We start from the raw sequence: 12644 nt of genomic DNA on the forward strand, positions 1-12644 counted from the left end.
ACACCCATTCATTCCTGCCGTCTCTGGAGTCATATCAAAATATGTTACATCTGTCTTTTTACAAACTCACATTCTTCGGCAGCCTGTGGGGAATAAAGACAATGTTTTCATTGTTGTGTTCCTCTTCTGCTCTCTCTCTCTCTCTCTCTCTCTCTCTCTCTCTCTCTCTCTCTCTCTCTCTCTCTCTCCCCACCTATCATGAGCTCACTATACACCACTCCCTTTCAGCTAAGTCCCCCTTCTTTATTCCTCTCTTTGGGTCCTTCTCAGCCAGGGCTGATAACCACACAACAACACAACAACAACAGTAAACACACACTGTGAAAGTCTGTCTACTCCAGGTTAACACTGCACTAGTGAGATGATTTACAATGAATCCCTCAGTTGTTTTTTTTCTTTACACTCTGACAGATACCCAATCTACAGCAATGTCAGTGGCCAGGAAAATTGTCAATACAGGTGATCACAGCCCACCCACCCCATCACCCTCCTCATACACACCATCCGGACCATACACGAGAGGGTGAAAGAGACTATCCTGCACCAGTCCTTGTGTTATTACAGTAGTTACAACTGAGATATTTCGCTAGGCCCTATGTTTTTTTACATTCAGTAGTTGGACTGGGCCCTTGAACGCAGCTATTAAGCTCATAGCGACAATCGCAGCGACAAATACCAGATGCCCTTTAGCTGTGCAGTGAGTGAGACAGGCACATCCCCACCTCATCACTGACCTACATAGAGGGGGAGAGACGAAAACAGCCAAAAATAGAGGCAGGGAAGAGGCAGACTGAGAAGGGTAGCTACAGTGCATGGCTACCAGAGGAAGAGGGAAACAGAGTGCCAGGGTGAACTGAGGTTCAATCGATACCACACTACAACACCAAGGAAAACACCGCGTCGCTGACGCGCCTCTCACAGCCTCAAAAACTTAGCCGAGAAAGTGATCATGGCACGGCCATGGCACGGCTCTTATTCGCGAGGCGCCCGTTAGATCTTTCGTAATTAGCCATGCCGATTGAAACAGAACCAGAGAATAGATACATACTCATAACGGGTTGGCGGAAAAGGGAGTAGACACATCGAGGAGAGGATGATGTGATGATGCGATATTGTTTAATTCGTCTAATGGACAAGGAGTAGATGGCTGAGTCAGATCAGTCACTGTCACTAAGCCCAATAATCCCGTCACAGCCCATATTTAGCGGCATTAATGGCAACAAAATTACCCCGCACCACAACAACACTTCTGTCCAACACATTGAGCCTTTTAATCGCGCCTCTCGCGGTGGCTGTGGCAGCCCTCGCTCTTCGCCTAACCAGAATTCTCATCCAGGTTTTCCATGCTTGCCTGTTACCGTTTATAAATAAGTTACGCCATTTCACTTGCGGTGCGCAGCCTACTCAGTGCGAAGGCTAATCAAAGCAAATTCCTGACATAGCATCAGTTTCAGAAGGCGTTGGGCTTACCCGTGCAGGCAAATAAACACCAACCGCTCACATGAGGGAGAGAATGCACGAGCTTAAGTCCATTCCGTGGTAGAGTGGATTAATAAAAGACATTGTGCAATACCACACTCTCTCCTCCCTCCCACTCCGTGCTCTCTCTCTCCCTCTCTCTCCATCGCTTGCGCAGTTGTTTTACATCAAAAGCGTGGTCGTACATTGTGTACCGAGATCTCTAGCACGTTGGCAGGCAGATAGGGCTCGAGGAGAGGGATGAAGTCGTACTATTAGGTGCTGCATAGCTTCCGTTCAATAACCAGTGAAGTAGCCTAAACGGTGACAAGTTTCGTAAACAACTCAAGGGGGTGACTTGTCGCTCGATCGCCCTACTTCTATCGGTTAGCGAATCTAACTAACTTGTGGACTAGCTGTAGGCCTACTTTCAGTTGTGTTTGTTATGGCACAATATATGTTTAAGGTTACCCTTGTTTTTTCAAGGAGCCTCTCGGTCATAGCTTTGCTGAGGAGGCCGTTAGAGCCAACCTTCAGCCTGTGCCGCGGGGACACAAGTCGTACAGGCGAAGAAGACTACTAGACTGGTCAAAGGCAGAAAAATGTCAGATTGGACGAGACGTTATGTCCATTTTTTCTAAATGCTCCCTCAAATACAAACTTGGCCACTAGTGGAAGCGCGGTAGCACAATGGTAAAAAGTCGTTTGGGGGCCCTGTTAAATGCCCTATTTGCTATGAGGCAACCATCCACTTATCAATGTTTCGCCTTGCAGTTGGTTATGCTATCAAAACAGTGGAAACAAATTAACTACAGTAGCCTAGTTCCACGGTGTCTCTGTGTCTGATAAATGTTGCAAAGAAGGACGTAGCTGCCCTGCAGCCGTCCATCAGGTGAGATGCGCCAATTTCCACCTTTTTTGGATAGCTGTGCACCTCCGCGTTAAGACATCAGGCGCCGAGAAAGTCGCAAGTGACAGAAAACATCGCTACGGTAGCAGCGGGTGTTCCACTTTTCCAACCGATACGGATGTTCGATTGAATGTCATCAATAGTCGTAACAATTTGAAAACACACCCTGAAGCAAAAGCGTAATGGGTAGCCGAAGGGTTCATGTTTCCGCGAGAAAGTGAATAAGGCAGTTGGAAAATGTAGCGAAACGATGACTGCAAAGTATCAACAAGATGGCGGCGACATCAGCGAATTAGGATCCAATTTTGATCTATCCCTTCGTGCTGCCCCCCTCTCCCCGGACGCACCTCGGTCCTCCGGTGTCCGTGCGAGAGCTCAACGGCCAGCTGCCATTGCCGCGCGGGGCTAACCGGGGCCAGGCGGCGGGGACGGTCACTGCTGCTGCTCACTGGCCCGGCGTCCGCGCTCGCTGAGTCCGGGCATAATCGATCATGATAAACACTGGGCCCGAGCTACCGCCGTGACATTCACCACTCTCACGTTGTTTGTTTGCCTGTTTGTGTGTGCGTGCGTGCTCGTGTGTTGTATGCTACATCACAGGGGTGCGTTGGAAACCCCATGGCAAACATCTTAGATACAGTAGATTGGCAACTGAAAAAACGCCTAGTTTCATAATCTGTGGAAAGTCATCATTAGACAGTCTATTTTTCTTGGACAAGTGGTTATTAATGGCTTGTTAATTATATTTTCTGTCAGTTAAGACACCATAAGATTTGAGGGAGACCAGCTGAAAAAATGCATTAGTTACACATGAGTTAGACATGACTCCACAAATAGGTTATCATACATCAGAATGTGGCATAAGAATAAATCTGAATAGGTCATGTTGAGAAATCATCCCCCCCTCTAATGATGGTTAATAATTAATGATGAGTTTAGAGTATGAGGTCATCCCATTACCAGTAAGGTGACAGATGACATCAGCATGACACTGTGACTGGCGGATGACATCACAAGTCAGACAGTGACGTGTGACATCATGCCACAGGGAGTGACTGGTGGAATGACATCACCACACAACAGAGCGAGTGAGAGGTGACATAAGCACATGGCACAGCGGGTGAACCCGTTATGTAATAACTCATAAGAGATAGCTCATTAATAATGGATGCTGCAGGAATGTGAACATCACACATTTCTATATTTGGCAGCTAATGAGCCACACTATGTCTTGCCTCGAGGCCTCTGTGCTCAACGGCACGCCAAAGGCATCAACAAACGCGTTCATCACTGTATGACATGACATTGTGTATGGCTGCAGTAGCCTATATAAGACAGTGTATCATTTCATCATGAAGGCTGTCATAGACTATTGCATGTGATAAAAAAAAGACACAGCAGACCATCAGACCATGTCTTCATCCGTAGGCTGTATGTAAAACAGCATATAAGGTCACTAGAGACTAGACCACTGGAGGCCATGCAAGACGCCATCAACAGACACAACGCCAAGACCTCTAGAAGTTACTGTGATAAGATAGGGACATTATAACAGACAAACTGCCATAAGACTATTGCATTGAATTCCATAAAACATCATAACAGACACAATGCCATACGAACACGGCTCTGCATTCCATAAAACTGCATGTAGGCCTATATAGTGCTTTGCCATTCCTTTGAGCATTCAAAGCACTTCATGTATACCTCACATTCACCCACTGGTGGCCGAGGCCTTCATGTAGGGTACCACCCTGCCACCAGGAGCAATTTGGGGTTACATATCTTTCTCAAAGACACATTGATGTGGATCAGACAGAGCAGGGCTTGACCTTGCAATTCACTTGCAAAGCCAAACAGGCTTTTCTACCAATTGAGCGACCACCACCCATAGACATAATGCCATAGGAGCAGTACATTCCATTCCATAAAACATGGCAGACATGAGGCCAAAATAGCTCTATGCATTCCATAAAAGATCATATAACAGACTTAAGATCATAAGACCAGTGCACAGTACAACATAACAGACATGAGACCTCTATGCTACTGCATTCCATAAAACATCACAACAGAGATAAGACCACAAGATCTACTGTACACTGCCAGAAGCATTCACTAATCGGCCTTGACTCACATATGAACTTAACCCCTTAAGACACGGCATTATAAATGATCTGTTACCAGCATGCCAATGACCAAGTCATAATGTATTACTAAAGGTCCCGTGCACTGTCATAGTATTGTAGTAGTAGTTAACTTTTAACCATTACAGCGTGCCTCAGGAGGTACAGCGTGCATTAAGGCAGTGGTTCCCAACCTATGGGTCGGGACCCACCTTATGGGTCGCCAAAGATCCACAGGGGGTCGCGGAGCCCTCTTGATTTTAAGGGGTTTCATTTTAAATATATATAGCCCATGTTGAATAAAAGACAAAGCATTTAACTAATAAATGCATAAAAAGAAACAAATTGTAAGTGCTACATTAAACATTTATTCTAAATTTCACCACAGACAAATTGAGGAATAAAATAACTAAAATTAGTTTTCACAGGAAGCAGAGGGCATCTTGTGACTCCGTCTCGTGCGGACGCTCGTATGGTTGGGTCACCAAAACTTACAATAGTAAAAACATGGGTCCCTGAAGAAAAAGGTTGGGAACCACTGCATTAAGGGACTACCTACCATCTCATTCCTAACCCATAGGGTTCAGTAGGATATCGATCTACCTTGTGCAGTGATTACAGCTTCAGCTCATCTGGGAAGGCTGTCCGCAAGCCTGAGGAGTGTGTTTATAGGATTTTTTGTCCATTCTTCCAAAAGCGCATTGGTGAGGTAACACACTGATGTTGGTTGAGAAGGCCTGGCTCAGTCTCCATTCTAATCCATCCCAAAGGTAGAGTAGAGTAGAGTAGAGTAGAGTAGAGTAGAGTAGAGTAGAGTAGAGTAGAGTACCATTTATTGATCCCAGGGGGAAATTAAGGTGTCAAGTAGCATACACACATGCATAAATACAAAAAAGACATTACCCATGAGACATTACACACATACATACACATAAATGAACCTATAGCTCACTCTTACATATATTTAGCCAAGCTCACTCTCTCTCACACACGCACGCACGCACACACACACACACACACACACACACACACACACACACACACACACACACACACACACCAAATTATACATTATAAAGTGTCCACAGTGTCACATGTGCCTTCTAAGTGGCACATAGAAGCCTACAAAGTCACCAACAAAGTGCCCAGGAGTGTCAGAAGTCTCTCTGCATAGTACATTGTCCATTGTATTCCTTGGAAAAAGATGGGGGTAACACAAGTCGCCCGCTGTGTCACTCCACACACACTCACATGTCACTCCACACACACTCACAGAGTCCAAGTAGAAGCACAGAAAGCATGCAGATAAAGTGTGCAGGAGTGGTGTTTGTTTATGCAGTCCAGTCACCTATAACGATCTCTCTCTCTCTCTCTGTGTCCTTCTGTGTGATGTTCAATAGCTGGGTGGCCCGGGGTACAAAGGACTTCCATAGCCTGTCTGTCTTCAGGAGAGGGCACGCAGTCTGTAACTGAACAGGCTTCTCTGGTTATCAAAGACTGGATACAGGGGGTGCTTGTGGTTGTCCAGTATAGAGTCCAATCTGCTCAGAGTTCTCCTCTCAGCTGTGGTAGTGCGAGCCTCCAGTTCTGTGCCTACAACAGACTCAGCTTTCCTCACCAGCCTGTCAAGGCGTCCAGCATCTCTCTTCCTGATGCTACCACCCCAGCATGCCACAGGGTAGGAGAGCACACTGGCCATGACAGACTGGTAAAACATCTGCAGGAGTCTGTTGCAGACATTGAAGGATCTCAGCTTCCTCAGAACGTATAGTCCGATCTGTCTTTTTTTGTACAGTGTTTGTGAGTTAGCAGACCAGTCCAGTTTAGAGTCTAGGTGTACACCCAGGCACTTGTATATGCAGACTGTCTCCACTGTCTCCCCCTCGATAGAGACAGGCACGAGGGGTGGTGTGGTTCGCCTGAAGTCAATCACCATTTCTTTGGTTTTGGTGGCATTCAGTTGCAGCTGGTTGGTTCTGCACCATTTGACAAAGTTCTCCACCAGTCCCTTGTACTCCCCCTCCTGCCCATCTTTAATGCAATCGGAGTGCAGGCCAGTCAAGTTCATCCATACCATACTCTGTCATCCATGTCTTTATGGACCTTGCTTTGCACAATACATACGCATGAACATAATACCTCTATGGTACTGCATTCCATAAAACATCATAACAGACATACAGTAAGATCATGAGGCCATATGACCTCTGTGGTAGGCTACTGTATTGGAATGGTATTTTATGGTTTGGTATGGTTTTATGGTTCCTGTTCGTGATCCGGATCACCACCAAAATGTAATCACTTATACCTTTGGTCATTTCCAACAACTCCACAAAGTTTCATCCAAATCCCTACATAAGTTTTTGAGTTATCCTGCTGACAAACAGACAAACAAACAAACAGACAGACAGACAAACAAACAAACAGACAGACAGACAAACCAACGCGACTGAAAACATAACCTCCTTGCCTGAGGTAATAATAACGTAATGAATTATTACATAATGCTGTGACAATCTACGCATTTTGTAATAATTTACGCATTTCATAATACAATTCTTGAACGCAATTTTGTAACACCATTTTTCCCATCTGGCTATAAATTATTACGGAATGCGGAATTTATTAGAAAATGTGGCAGATTTTTTCTTTGGAGGCTTTTATGCCTTTATTTGACAGGACAGTCGAAGATGGTGACAGGAAGCGAATGGGACAGAGAGACAGGGGAGGACTGGGAAATGACCCTGGCCAGACTCGAAGTGAGGTCCCCGTGGGTGGGCATGCAAGCAAATGTGGGGGGCTTAGCGCGCTGCGCCACAGCGCCCCCCCTGTGGCAGCTTTTTTTTAAGATGGAAATGTAAGAACATGTAGCATTATGTTATAATCTACAAAATTTATGTTTTTTCTGCATTTGAATTTTGCACTTTTCCCCCTCAAAATGAAATAAAATGCAATATTTTTCCTGAACTATGCAATTACTTAGTAGGAATAATAGATAGTGCTGCAGATATACTATGTAGGTGGAACTAGCTATATTGCAATGTACAAGTGTTTGCCTGGGGTCATGGTTGTCTGGGAAAGGGGTGAAGGACTTGGACTGGTTATCCAAAGGTTGACGGTTCCATTCCCAAGTAGCTTAACATTGACAACAGGTTTTTAACTAGTAACCTGCCTCAAAGGCCTGTATTATTGACATAGACGTACATGGCCTATATATACGTATACGCCGTAGGATGGAAAAACAGTCTTATAAACTAGGCCGGTGCAGTCACCTTCGAATGCTTACAGTATGTGACTTCAATAAAGCCTGTGCCGTGTCGTGCCGTGTTGCGCTGAGTGGTGCTGTTAAACCAGCCTGGTTTGGGTTTCCATTACAAACCGTGTAATGGAGTTTCTTTTTTGGCGTTGTCATATAGCATTACTTTACGTACCAGTTGACTTCACGTAAGGCCGACAGATCTATCGAAGTAGGCTATAAATAGTTTCAGCGACATCATATTTGGATACTACAATATTGATTACTGCCTTCAGTTTTAATATCAAAGTAATACAGTGTCAAACTAAAGAGCATTCCAAAATAATTGATCTGGTGGCCGCCATGAATATTTTTGATTCACCGGTGAGGATGGGCTGAACCATGGGAGTCTGGGTAGTAGGCAGTGAAAGCTCCACTCAGCTCGGTCCAGCCAGCCAAAAAATGAAGGCTGGTTTTTGAGCCGGTTCGTGCTTGTGTCATGCCATACCTGACCTAATTGAAACAGGAAAAAAAGCAGCTGAGTCGTGCTGTGTAAAAAACGGGCTGTGGAAAAGAGCCTAAACTGTACAGACCTTGACATATCTGTGCCATTCTCTTAAAAGATAGTTCTGCCAAGTAGTCCATTGTTTATTCAGCCTTCTCCGTAATTACAAGAGCTAAAAAATATTGCTTTTCAATATTGATTGAAACCCAGGTGAAAAACACATATTAAAGTGTACTTTTGATGACTATACTTATTACAAAGTGTACTATTTTGGATGATTTAAAGTGCGCTAGAGTACTACTAAAACAGTACTTAAGCACACTTGCAACACACTGAGTAAATTGCCACCGCTTTTGGACAGCTTTAACTTAAGTGCACTGCAAGCCTACTTTTGAAATTATGCTCCAAACACCCTTTCATGCATTCGTATGGCATAAAGAGTGTGTTGGAGTACACTTCTATGACATTTTATTGTTACTTGAAGTTCAATAAAAGTATATTAACTTCATGCTTCGTTGGCCTACATTGGAACATTTTAAGTCTGTAAAAAGTATATCATATTACATAATGTAAATATAACAGGTATGCTTGAAGTACGTTTACAGTACGTATATTCTCAAGTAGGCTTACGTGAAATAACATAAATGTAATGGCTACTATAAACAACTCTGTTTCTCAGTGCTTGTACATTAAACATAACCACAGGACACATTAGTGATACACATACATAGTACAACTGACACGTAAACTACAGTCATTAGTGCTACAGATAATTCAAATTTATGTACTTCAGGTATACAGCTGGACATCCAATCACCTGTAGTAACTGGTAGCACTCAAGAAATCACTAGCCTGTGAGTCCTCTGCCTATGCCTATCTTTGTCAATGCAAAATACTGTCTTCTTTCTACACTCTACATCAGACTTATTTCTTTTCTACCTTCCTTCTCAATGTCACACTGCATGTGAACCTCTATATACCAGGACATATACATGACCATCATAATGACGGCGGGAACATGGTAATTTTTTTGTGTACCACTTTACATTTTACGTAAAAACCCCTACAATAAACGCAGAATATAATGATGACTAATATTTTCATGCAAACCAAAGATATTCCTTCGAGATGGCTTTCTGATTAAGAAATTTAGCTCCAAGAAGTGCATTGCATGATGGGGCATGCATGATGGTGCATGATGGGTAAATGCACTTTGTGTAAGCACACTTTGAAGATATTTGGGTGAAGTATAATCATACTGCACTTGGAAAAAGTATAATTGCAATATGTTAAAGTTATTTACTTTAAAAGCGCACTTTATAAATTCACACTTCGAAGACATTTGGGTGAATGTATAGCCTAGTATAATGATCACAGTGCACTTTAAAAAAGGACAATTGCAATATGTTATTACAAAATACACTTTTAGTAACTTCACTATTAGAACACTAGTATTTTCCTCTAAATACACTTTAGCCAAACATCTTCCAAGTTAGCTAAGTGTACTTTCTTTGAGAGCAACTTAATTACATCTAATCTTTATGTGTTTATGAATTTGTGTTACTTTCCTGCTAAATGTAAATCAATGTCTACATTTTCATGCCATGTTCCAGGAAACATGAAAGACAGCAAATGTCACCTCCACATTTGGGATTGAACCTGCAACCTTCATGTTCCAAGCCCTGACATTTCACCACTACTCTATGGTGACCCCAGCTTTCAGCCTGACGTATAAAGCATCATGTTTACCAAGTTACCACTGCTCTGTTTAAGTCAAGATCCTCTTGGTAACACTTAATATCAATGACTCCTTGTTAAGCATGTGTTAGCCATTGATTAAATCATAGTCAAGCCTCTTTTAATTGAAACTCTTGTGTCCTGCCCCAAGAGTGAAAACATTCAGTCTCAAGCACTGTGGTGTAGTGGTATACACCATTGACTGCAATGGTACATGTCAGAGGTTCAGATCCCGGATGGGTAAAACTGGCATATCTCCGAAAAGTAACACTGAGAGAAATTGCCTGCAATGGTGTAAGGCAGGCATCAATAGGCCTATATGTGGTGGGCAGAACTGAGAGAGCAAGACTTGAATTGGTGGGCAAAACTGGTGTAACACCAGTGGGCAGGACTGTGCACACTGAGAGAGAAACTTACACTGGCATAATTCCAGATGGCAGAACTGGGCAAACAGGGAGACTTGAGCTGGCATATCTGAAAGACACTGAGCAGAACTGGCATATATCCTGTGGGCAGAACAGTGCACACTGTAAGAAAGACACTTGCATTGAAATATCACCTGTGGGCCCTGAAACACTTGGACTGGTGGGCAGAAATGTGCACACCAAGATGGACTTGAACTGGCAAATCTCTGGTGTGCAGAACTGGAGACACTTGAGAGAGACTTCTACTGGGGACATTGTGAGACAGACTTGCATTGGCATATCTCTGGTGGGCAGAACTGGGGACACTGAGAAAGGGAGTTGAACTGGCATATCTCTGGGCAAAACTAGGCACATAGAGAGAGACTTGAACAGAAATATCTCCAGTGAGGTAGAACTGGACACAGAGAGAGACTAAAGCTGGGCACACTATGAGTGGGACTTGAACTGGCATGTATCAACTGTGAGAGACATGAGCTGGTATATCTCTGGTAGGCAAATCTGGACACAATCAGAAAGAGGGACTTGAGAGAGCCTTAGACTGGCAGGCAGGACTGGGCACACTGAAAGAGACCTTGAACAGGCATATCTGTGGAGGGCAGAACTGAGAGAAAGAGAGACTTAAACAGGGGGCACTGTGAGAGACAAACTTGCAATGGCATATCTCAGCGTGGCAGATCTGGTGACACTGAGAGAGCAAGACTTGCACTGGCAGGCAGATCTGGGGACACTGAAAAAGACTTCAACTGGCATATCTCCAGTGGGCAGAGCTGGGCACACTGTGAGTGACATAAACTAGTGTATATCTCCAGTGGGCAAATCTGGGCTCATTCAGAGAGAGGGACTTGAACTGGGCACACCGTGAGAGAGACTTGCACTGGCAGGCAGATCTGGGCACACTGAAAGAGACTTCAACTGGCATATCTCTGGGCAAAGCTAGGCAAACAGAGAGAGACATGGACTGGCATATCTCCAGTGGGCAGAGCTGGGCACACTTTGAGTGACATAAATAGTGTATATCTCCAGTGGGCAAATCTGGGCTCATTCAGAGAGAGAGAGACTTGCACTGGCGGGCAGAACTGGGCACACTGAAAGAGACTTGGACTGGCATATCTCCAGCAGTAAAAGCCAAACGCTAGTCTTGGCATCAGAAGGTTGCCGGTTCAAATCCCATTTCAGTTTTGAAGTAATGTGGGTGGTCACCTATACCCTGATCCATGGCTAAAGTGCAAGGTACATTACATTGCTTTGGCATAATAATAACAACATGGTTATCCAGACAGTGATATCAGAAGATGAAGTTTAAACACATGGCCATAACCTTTCATTCACCAAAATGTAGTTACTGAAAAATGAAATGTGATGAAAATTAATTGAGTATAATAACTTATGAAATGAAATGGTTAGTTAGACTATGTCTCATAAGTGAGTACACCCCTCACATTTTTGCAGATTTGTAAGTATATGTTTTCTTAAGACAACATTAAAGAAATTTTACTTTGACACAATTATTACTCACCTGTTAACAACATATATAACTGGTTAAATTTGCTGTTTATTTACAAAAATCAAAATACAGCCATTAATGCTTGAAGATGTACCCACAAAAGTGAGTACACCCCAGATTAAAATCTAGTAGAGAAGGGGCCGTGTCTCGAAATGAAAAGGGATTAAAAGGGAGGTCATCAGTGTGTGTTTCACCCCTTCTTTAGATTGAACTTCTACATTTTGAGTCCGACCGGGTACCACACCTGGATTAACTAGATTGGTGTGAGATTTGAATGAAATCCTTGGGAGAGTATCATGATTTGCTATGCAGTTGACATGCATGTTTCTTTTAGGTGTAATTCAGATGTCCAATGTTGACAACATCCATTCATCCCAAAACCATGTCATTCCCACTACCATGCTTGACTATCGAGATGATAAACTTTTTTTGTAAAACTCACTTGTTTACCACCACACATGCTTGACACCATCTAAAGCATATTTGTTTATCTTGGTCTCAAGAGAGATGAACAGACCAAGGATATGGATCACTGGAACCATGTTATGTGGTCTGAAGAGACCAAGATTAACAAATTTGCTGTAGAAGTATGGGATTGGGAACCACTGCTACTCTAACTGTAATCAATAAGGCAAATTTAATTTCCTTCCTTCCTTGTTTTTTTGCCCACGAACATTTCGGACAGAGCCCTTCTTCAGCGTGCAATGGCGATTGCACCCATAGGGTAGATGTGTCTTAAAATAG

At 43.5% G+C, this 12644-nt stretch overlaps 1 protein-coding gene across 1 annotated transcript in view; it reads right to left on the reverse strand.

Annotated features, from left to right (window-relative positions):
* LOC134448725 (histone-lysine N-methyltransferase ASH1L-like) overlaps positions 1-3122 on the reverse strand; it is a 65213-nt gene extending 62091 nt beyond the window's left edge. The window contains exon 1 of the mRNA XM_063198379.1: positions 1471-3122. The gene's annotated coding sequence lies outside the window, so the exon portion shown is untranslated. The remainder of the gene's footprint in view (positions 1-1470) is intronic.
* Positions 3123-12644: the final 9522 nt, after the last annotated feature.

The sequence above is a fragment of the Engraulis encrasicolus genome, chromosome 5 (genome assembly GCF_034702125.1).
Source record: "Engraulis encrasicolus isolate BLACKSEA-1 chromosome 5, IST_EnEncr_1.0, whole genome shotgun sequence".
NCBI lineage: Eukaryota > Metazoa > Chordata > Actinopteri > Clupeiformes > Engraulidae > Engraulis > Engraulis encrasicolus.